This window comes from Anser anser (genome assembly GCF_964211835.1).
Source record: "Anser anser genome assembly, chromosome: 2".
NCBI lineage: Eukaryota > Metazoa > Chordata > Aves > Anseriformes > Anatidae > Anser > Anser anser.
The window spans coordinates 59,824,330-59,833,251 of record NC_139721.1 but is presented as its reverse complement, the minus strand read 5'-3'; the positions used below and the strand labels follow the sequence as shown (position 1 = coordinate 59,833,251).

The window sequence follows — 8,922 nt, the reverse complement described above, 5'->3', positions numbered from 1 at the left end:
AGACTAAGTTGATAATAATTTTCAACATTCAGGCTAATAATCGTGAAATTCTTAGTGGTGTACTGAATTAAGAATTTTCGTTTAGGTTTAGGTCCAGATCAGCCTTTCTATTTGTGCAATGGTTGTTTTATGCTTAACTATTTCATTTGCAGTAAGACAATATTATGGTCCAGATTCTATCTTGGTTTCATATTGAAGGAATGGACTTGGCATGTATTTATACATATTTATAGTAAATTAAACAAGAATTCTGCTTTGTGATAAGTATTCTCTGGAACTATTCTCTGATGCTTTTGCTTAAGATCTCTCTCTCTCTCTCTCTCTCTCTCTCTCTCTCTCTCTATATATATATATATAAATATATATATATATATATTTATATATATATATATATATATTTTTTTTTTTTACCAGGGCTTTAAACTAGGTTTGACAGGGGAAGGGAGGGGAGCTAAAAGTGACAGAGAAGGGCTGGGGGAAGTTGTCACTGTTGTCACTGTTGAAGATAGTAGGGAAAAACCTCTGAGTTTTCCCATAGGATTGTCCGAGGGCTCCTCAGAGAAGGTAATGATACCAATACCCCATCCGGAATCTTCTTCTTGCATCCCTCCAGGGGTAACTGCACCTGCTGCTTCCCTAAAGTGCCTGTATACCAATGCGCAGAACATGGGAAAATAACAGGATGAGCTCGAGATCTGTGTTCGGTCGCAGGGCCACAATCTCGTTACAATCACAGAGACGTGGTGGGACAGCTCGCATGACTGGAACACTGTCATGGAGGGCTATGTCCTTTTTAGGAAAGACAGGCTGGGGAAGAGAGGGGGTGGGGTTGCCCTTTATGTGAGGGAGCAATTAGGGTGTACCCAGCTCCACCTGGGGGAGGGTGAAGGACAAGTGGAGAGCTTGTGGGTGAGAATTAAGGGGTGGGCTGGTATGGGGGACACTGTTGTGGGGGTGTACTACAGGTCACCAGATCAGGAGGAGGAGGTCAATGGCCTTCTACAAGCAGCTGATAGTAGCCTCATGATCCCGGGCGCTGATTCTCATGGGGGACTTCAATTATCCAGACATCTGTTGGGTAAGCAACTCGGCCAGGCACGCGCAGTCCAAACGGTTCCCACAAAGCCTTGAAGATAATTTTCTGATGCAGATGGTGGAGGAGCCGGCGAGGTGGGGCTTGCTTCTGGACCTTGTCCTTACCAACAGGGATGGGCTTGTTAGGGATGTGAAGGTTGGGGGCAGCTTGGGATGCAGCGACCATGAGATGGTGGAGTTCAAGAAGGAACTTGGTGGAAGAAGTAAGGCTAAAAGCAGGATTGCTACCCTGGACTTTCGGAGAGCCAACTTCGACCTCTTCCAGGACCTGCTTGGGGGTATCTCATGGGCTAGGTTGCTAGAAGACAAGGGTGCTTGTGAGAGCTGGGCAACATTTAAACAGCACTTCTTCCAAGCTCAGGATCGGTGCATCCCTAAGAGCAGGAAATCAGGAAAGGGGGGCGGGAAACCTGCATGGATGAGCAAGGAGCTCATTAATAAGATCAAAAGGAAGAGGAAGGTCTATGAAATGTGGAAAACGGTCCTGTCCTCTTGGGAGGAGTACAGAAGTGTTGTCAGGGCCTGCAGGGATGCGACGGCTAAGGCCCACCTAGAGACGAGGCTTGCAAAAGAGATAAAGGATAACAAGAAGGGTTTTTTTAAGTATGTAAACAGTAAAAGGAAGACTAGGGATAATGTGGGTCCCTTGCTGAATGAGGGGGGTGTCCTGGTAATGGGAGACACCACGAAGGCGGAGATACTGAATGCTGTCTTTGCTTCAAGGACTACCCCCTCGTGACTCCTCGACCCTGGCGGGAGGAAAAAGGGTCTGGGAAATGGAGGGCTCCCCCCTGGTTGATGAGGGAGTGGTTCAGGAGCGTCTGAGTGGGCTCAACACACACAAATCCATGGGTCCCGATGGGATGCATCCATGTGTGCTAAGGGAGTTGGCAGAGGTGATCGCCGAACCGCTCTCTATCATCTTTGAAAGATCCTGGAGAACAGGAGAGGTGCCTGAAGACTGGAGGATAGCCAATGTCACTCCAGTCTTCAAGAAGGGCAAGAAGGAGGATCCGGGAAACTACAGGCCAGTCAGTCTCACCTCTGTCCCTGGAAAAGTGTTGGAACAGCTTGTTCTGGATGCCATCTCCAAGCAATTGGAAGAGAAGAATGTTATGAGGAGTAGTCAGCATGGATTCACCAAGGGGAAGTAGTGCTCGACCAACCTCGTTGCCTTCTGTGATGGCATCACCAGCTGGGTAGATGGGGAGAGCAGTGGATGTCATCTACCTTGACTTTAGCGAGGCTTTTGATACTGTCTCCCACGACATCCTGATAACAAAGCTGAGACAGTGTGGGATAGAGGAGTGGACAGTAAGGTGGGCTGAGAACTGGCTGACTGGCTGAGCTCAGAGGGTGGTGACTGGTGGCGCAGAGTCCGGCTGGAGACCTGTGACTAGCGGTGTTCCCCAGAGGTCGGTGCTGGGTCCGGTCTTGTCCAACATCTTCATCGATGACCTTGATGAGGGAATAGCGTCTGCCCTCAGCAAGTACGCCGATGACAGAAAGCTGGGAGGAGTGGCTGACACACCAGAAGGCTGTGCTGCAATTCAGCAGGACCTGGACCGGCTGGAGAGATGGGCAGGAAGAAACCAAATGAGGTTTAACAAGAGCAAGTGTAGAGTCCTGCACCTGGGAAGGAACAACCGCATGTGTCAGTACAGGCTGGGGGGGACATGACTTGCTGGAGAGGAGCTCTGAGGAGAAGGATCTGGGGGTCCTGGTGGACGACAGGTTGAGCATGAGCCAGCAGTGTGCCCTGGTGGCCAAGAAGGCTAATGGAATCCTGGCATGCATTAAAAGGAGCGTGGCCAGCTGGTCAAGGGAGGTGATCCTCCCCCTCTACTCTGCCCTGGTCAGGCCTCACCTGGAGTTCTGTGTCCTGCTCTGGGCTCCCCGGTACAAAAAAAGACAGGGATCTCCTGGAAAGAGTCTAGCGGAGGGCCACAAAGATGATACGGGGCCTGGAGCATCTTCCCTATGAAGAAAGGCTGAGAGACCTGGGTCTGTTCATCCTGGAGAAAAGAAGACTGAGAGGGGATCTCATCAATGTGTATAAATACCTGAGGTGTGGGAGACAGAGGGATTTGGCCAACTTCTTTTCAGTGGTTTGTGGGGACAGGACAAGGGGCAATGGCCACAAGATGGAGCACAGGAAGTTCCACACCAACACGAGAAAGAACTTCTTCATAGTGAGGGTGACAGAGCACTGGAACAGGCTGCCCAGGGAAGTTGTGGAGTCTCCTTCTCTGGAGATATTCAAGGCCCGTCTGGACGCCTACCTGGGCAGCCTGCTCTAAGGAACCTGCTTTGGCAGGGGGGTTGGACCCAATGATCTTTAGAGGTCCCTTCTAACCCCTACAATTCTGTGATTCTGTGATACATATATATATATATATATATATTAATAAAGGTAATTCATTGAAGTTGTGCCGTGAAATTGATTTAGAGATATTCTTTTATGCCAGGGTAACTTAAAAGAATTCTGGTCTGTCACTTAAAATGATGTTGGATCATTTTAAATGAACTGATCTAATTGTAAACTGAATTTTAAGACATTTCCTTTCCTGTGAAATACTGATTTTATTTCAAGAACAGATCAACATGGATGCCTTTATCATATGAACAAAAATATCAAAATGCAGCAGCACATAACTTGTAGGATGGGTAACTATCTTCTCACATACTCAGAAAGCTGTTCCTCACTTTTCATCCTAGAGCAAAGTCATCCTAGAAAAATGAAAGGTTTTATTACATCAAAGAAATATTTCATATGGGACTCAAAGACTCTCTAATACCTAGTGGACCAAAGACCACTTCCAGATCAAAGAATACATGCGGGCGGGACTCCAGAACAATGACAGCACTATAAATCCTCATCTAGGTATACATTATTCCTAATTCCTACATCTTTGTTTTCTAGTGAAGGAAATTCAGGCTCACAGGCCAGAACAGAAGCATGGCTTACTTTGCACAGCTTTCTGATCAGGAGGATTGGACCAACACTGGAGATCATACTGATAGACAGCTTCTCTACACCTTATATCCAGTCACGACTGCTTTTTCTAAAATTTAGTGGCTATTATGCTCATTATACTGAAAATAAGCTTTCTTCACAGCTAAGGAATAAAGGTCAACAAAATTTGAAGACAGATATTTGCTGAGGCCAAGACAATAAGTCAAAAATCTTTATAAAGGTAACACGGTAATAAACTACTGATGGCATGTAACATGTAGCTTACAAAATGCACTACATCAGCCTAGCACAGTAATCTAACATGGATATCATCAAAAATGTCATGGCAAAACTAATGTATGCTTGTCAGAAATGTAAAAATGCCTAGATGACAGTATTTGTCTATTAGGAAATTTCGTTTACTAATGACACCTACAAATAATGCAATCAAGTTCTCAGTTTAGGTTTAAAAGTGTAATTTATAAAATTATATATTTTCTTTAGTTTCTTTTTGGAGGTGTATTTAAAAATTCCTTGTGTCTTGAAATTTGGTTTTATAGGTGAGAGTGAAGTATGTGAATATTGATATATACATTGATATGCACTCATGAAAGTGCCCATACATTGGAAAATAGGCATTGTTGTCATTATTATGGCTATTAATGTTATTAAAGATGCACTTCATGTTTAGTATCTTCAACTGTTCAGCATTTGTAATTGATTGAGTCATACATAACGTATCATTGCTTTTATGTCCTGCTTTTGGCTGAGTTAATTTTCTTCATAGTGTCTGATATGTGCCATGTTTTGGATTTAGGAGAAAAATAATGTTGATAATACACCAGTTTTTTAGTTCTTGCTGACTAGGTCAAGGACTTTTCAGCTTCTCATACTGCCCTAACAGCAAGGAGGCTGGCGGTGCACGTGAAGATGGGACGGGACACAACCAGGACAGTTGATCCAAATTAACCAAAACAATATTTCATATGATTCCATATGATGTCATGGAGAATAATAAAAATTGTGGGGAGTTGGACAGGGAGAGGCAGCCACTGCTCAGAGACTGGCTGGGCATTGGTCAGCTGGTGGTGTGCAATTGCACTGTGCATCACTTGTTTTGCATATTATTATTGTTGTTGTTGTTGTTATTATTTTCCCTTCCTATTCTGTCCTATTAAGCTGTCTTTATCTCAACCCATGAGTTTTACTTTTTTTTCTCAATACTCTCCCCCTTCCCTCTGATGGGGGAGTGAGCAAACAGCTGTGTGGTGCTTAACTGCCTGCAGGGTTAAAACACAACACTTCATAAAGACAACTTAATCCAAATTTGACATCTTCAGATCTTGTATTTCCTTTTTCGTATGCTGTATGTTTCTATTATAAACTCTCATTTGGAATAAAAAAAAATTGTCAAAATATAATCAAATGATAAAAGAAATACGTTGAAAATATTCTCAAAAATGTACATAGTAGATATAAATACAAGTATATGACAGATGTCAAAGAAAGTTATTAACATCAATAGATATATGTAGATGTCAATTTTAGAAATATAATTTATATTTTAAAACTTTTCTCAATAAAGATGATGTACTAAATCAAGGTAAAGAGGTACTGAGAAATTGTCCAAGCTTATCTTATCCTGTGTTTCTTACATGATTTTACAGGTACTTATTTATGGTTTCAGGTGGGTGTATTTCTCCACTGGTTATCTATTTCTCAGTTTTGTCTAAATCACTGTACCACCTATGTCTCTTACTTTATTTTCGTTTTCCCTGTATTGAAGGTAATTCAGCTTTACAGGCTCTGTTCTGTTTTATTGTCTTTTTTTTTTTCTTTCAACTGTCTTTCTTTTCATTATTATTTTGTTAAGACTGACATATTTTTGATTTTATGTTTGTTAGCTTCAGTCACCCAACAACATTTTCTCTTTAAATTTTTATCATTGACACACCTGCCATTTTCCAGGGATCTCTCTGCAGTCTTTGCACAGTCTGTTTTGCAGTCTGCCTGCTGCCTTCCTGTCCTGCTTCTTAGTCCTGTTGGCTAACACTGCTCTGGATAAGTGAAAATATTCTTCACCATGTGATCCTCCAAGATTGCTGAAGACCTTCTTCAGCTGAAAGGAAGGAGTTAATCATCACGTAAGGCCAAGATACACAGAATTTTGAGAGTCCAGAACAATCTACAGAAACAATTCTCAGCATCTGTATACCAGATGCTGAGAAGCCATTAGTTCACTAAACCTATTCAGTTTTTACCTCCTATTATGAAAAAAGTGGGCTTAGAACTATAAGGTATTAAAAATAAAAAGAGTCATTCATTCTTATGTTTGAACCTTTAGGGTCTCCTTTTTTTTTTTTTTTTTTTTTTTTTTTTTTTTTTCCACATGAACGTCTTACAAAGTAACGCCACAGATTTTCATGTAATTAAATTATTTGAGCACTTTTAGGAAATATTAAAATCAAACCACTTCACAGCTCTCCCTTCTACCTCATTAACACATCATCTTTTTCCACTTCTATATCATCAGAATCTCAGTATTCCCACTACACTTCATATCATTTTACTGCTTGATTCTGCCTCACATTCCTAAAAAATTATTTTAATTGGTGTCTTTCTTTCACATTAAGGCCAGAATGGGAACCCAAAGGACAGCTTGACCTTTGCAGGACTACAGAGAGTAATAAGAACTTTGGGGGGCTTAATCTTGCCACACTGCTTCTAAACTCATAGTTCAGTGGCCCACAAATTTCTAAAAGCCTTTTCAAGGGGACTCATATTATTTCTGAATAATGTGAAAAGACCAAGCCTGTTATCAGATACTTTAAACTCAACAAATTGGCATTGTACATTCCATTGTCAAATATAATGTGGCCCACAAATCACAAAAGTTTGAATACTACAGAGTTTAGGAATAGAAATCATTTTCTGCATATACACAGCATCATAATAATATCTTAAGGAAAATACAGTTTTCTAGAAAGAAAACTGAACCCACAAGCCTGAATCTGGCTAAAGAAGAAGGAAACTGAGTCATGAGAAAAACAGAAGAGGAAAAAAATTACATGTTTTTGTCATTCGGATATTGTTATTGACACACTGTTTTCAATGATGAACAAGCTGTCATATGTTCCCCTGTGGCACAAGAAGTAAATTTATCAGGCAGTGATCCCAGGCTAGAGTGATAAAAATCATCAAAAACATATAAACAATTTACTAAACAAGGGAACATAGACAATCCTTATTGTGATGTATAATTTATAACACTTATACATCATGATATTAATAATTGCTTCTGACAGGGATGTGGGAACCTATGCAAACACTATTAGCTTTTTTTCCCATGTTCCCCAGAAGTTTTATTGGTTATAATTTTAGCTTTCATAATGTAGGACTGAAAAGAGGGAGAAAAATGACTGTCAAGCCTTAGGTCAATTGCTGATGGGAGAGAGAGAGAGAGAGAGAGAGAGAGGGAGGGAGGGAGGGAGGGAGGGAGAGATATTAAAAAAAATAATAATAATAATTCAATAACATAACGCACACATGGGAACATGGGAAGAAGTGGAGGAATACAGTTTACATGGATTAAAGCAAGACCAGGTAAAGAAAATGTCTCTAAAATTTTATTAGACTGTTTTCAGCTCCTAATAAAAACATACTAACATGTTCCAAACTGATTTAATATGACAGTCCACAAAAGAATAAAAATATCTGATTAAATCACTGGGCAGAAACTGAAGTGCTGAAGTGCAAAACTTGAAGGTAAAGCTCTGAAAGAGAACAGGTTTTTACCAGGAAACACCAGTTTCAGAAGAATTTGACAGTTCCATTGCTGCCATCTCTCATGACAAAGAGGAAGTACTCTGCTGAGCTCATGCCAGTGTTCGTGCCAGTCTATGTGTTTGTGTCCAGCCTTACGTTTATGTGTTTGTGTGCAGCCTTACCTGCAGGTCTGAGCTTGTTCCTGCATATACTTTACCTCAGGGACAGGGACCTGGTGCTTTCAGGGAGCACTGCTCTGGACAGAGCTGCCAGTTGGGCAGCCCAGAGTCACAGGCATGAGGGTGGAAACGATTTCTGGAACAGCTGGTGCCCTGCATTAGCTGACACCTGTGGTGATAGAGATGCATCTGAGCAGACACAGGAAAACACAATTAATCACATGGTATAACCTGGTCTTTCTGTAAAATCCACTTTTCAAAGTTGCAGTTTGAGACAGAACATGTGTAATCAATTTGTCTTCATAGGTTATATCAGAGCATTTAGATATTAGGAAGAATTTATTCATGGAAAAGGTTGTTAGGCATTGGAACAGGCTGCACAGGGAAGCAGTGGAGTAACCATCCCTGGAGGTATTTAATAGACATGTGGACTAGGATGTAGACATGGTTTAATGGTGGACTTGATAGTGCTAGGTGAGGGTTAGAGTTGATGACCTTAAGGGTTTTTTTCCAACCTAAATGATTCTATGATTCTTAGAATTTTTAACACTTTCAAAATGTGGCAAGCCTAAGTCCCCGTGAAACTGGGGAATGGCTTTTCCAGTTCTACACCTTCAGCAATTGCCATGCTTCAGTCTCCCTGTAGTACCTTAGCACCTTTCAGTGCTGTCTACCAAAAGTACTGCTTCATCTTTTTCTAAATGAGCTTTTGATATCCATAGTGCAGAGAGCTATTTGCTTAATTTTCATGCAGACAGTACTATAATACTAATGTGGAAACAAATGCCAGTATAGATTCAACTGCACAGAAATCTCCTAAAAATATGATCACTAAAGTTGGTGGTGTTTCCTTCTATTGGAATTCATGAAGTGTTTTAAATTCTGTTACAGTTAAAAGGTTAAAGCATTAAATCTGAATTTCTTCCA

At 41.2% G+C, this 8,922-nt stretch overlaps 1 long non-coding RNA gene across 1 annotated transcript; it reads right to left on the bottom strand.

Moving 5' to 3' along the window:
• Positions 1-447: 447 nt before the first annotated feature.
• Positions 448-8,083, bottom strand: LOC310893566. Its single transcript, XR_014579098.1, has 3 exons — positions 7,999-8,083; positions 6,006-6,170; positions 448-3,825 (listed from the first exon to the last, which is right to left on the bottom strand). It is a non-coding gene; the product is annotated as an uncharacterized lncRNA (long non-coding RNA).
• Between the last annotated feature and the right edge of the window lie 839 nt (positions 8,084-8,922).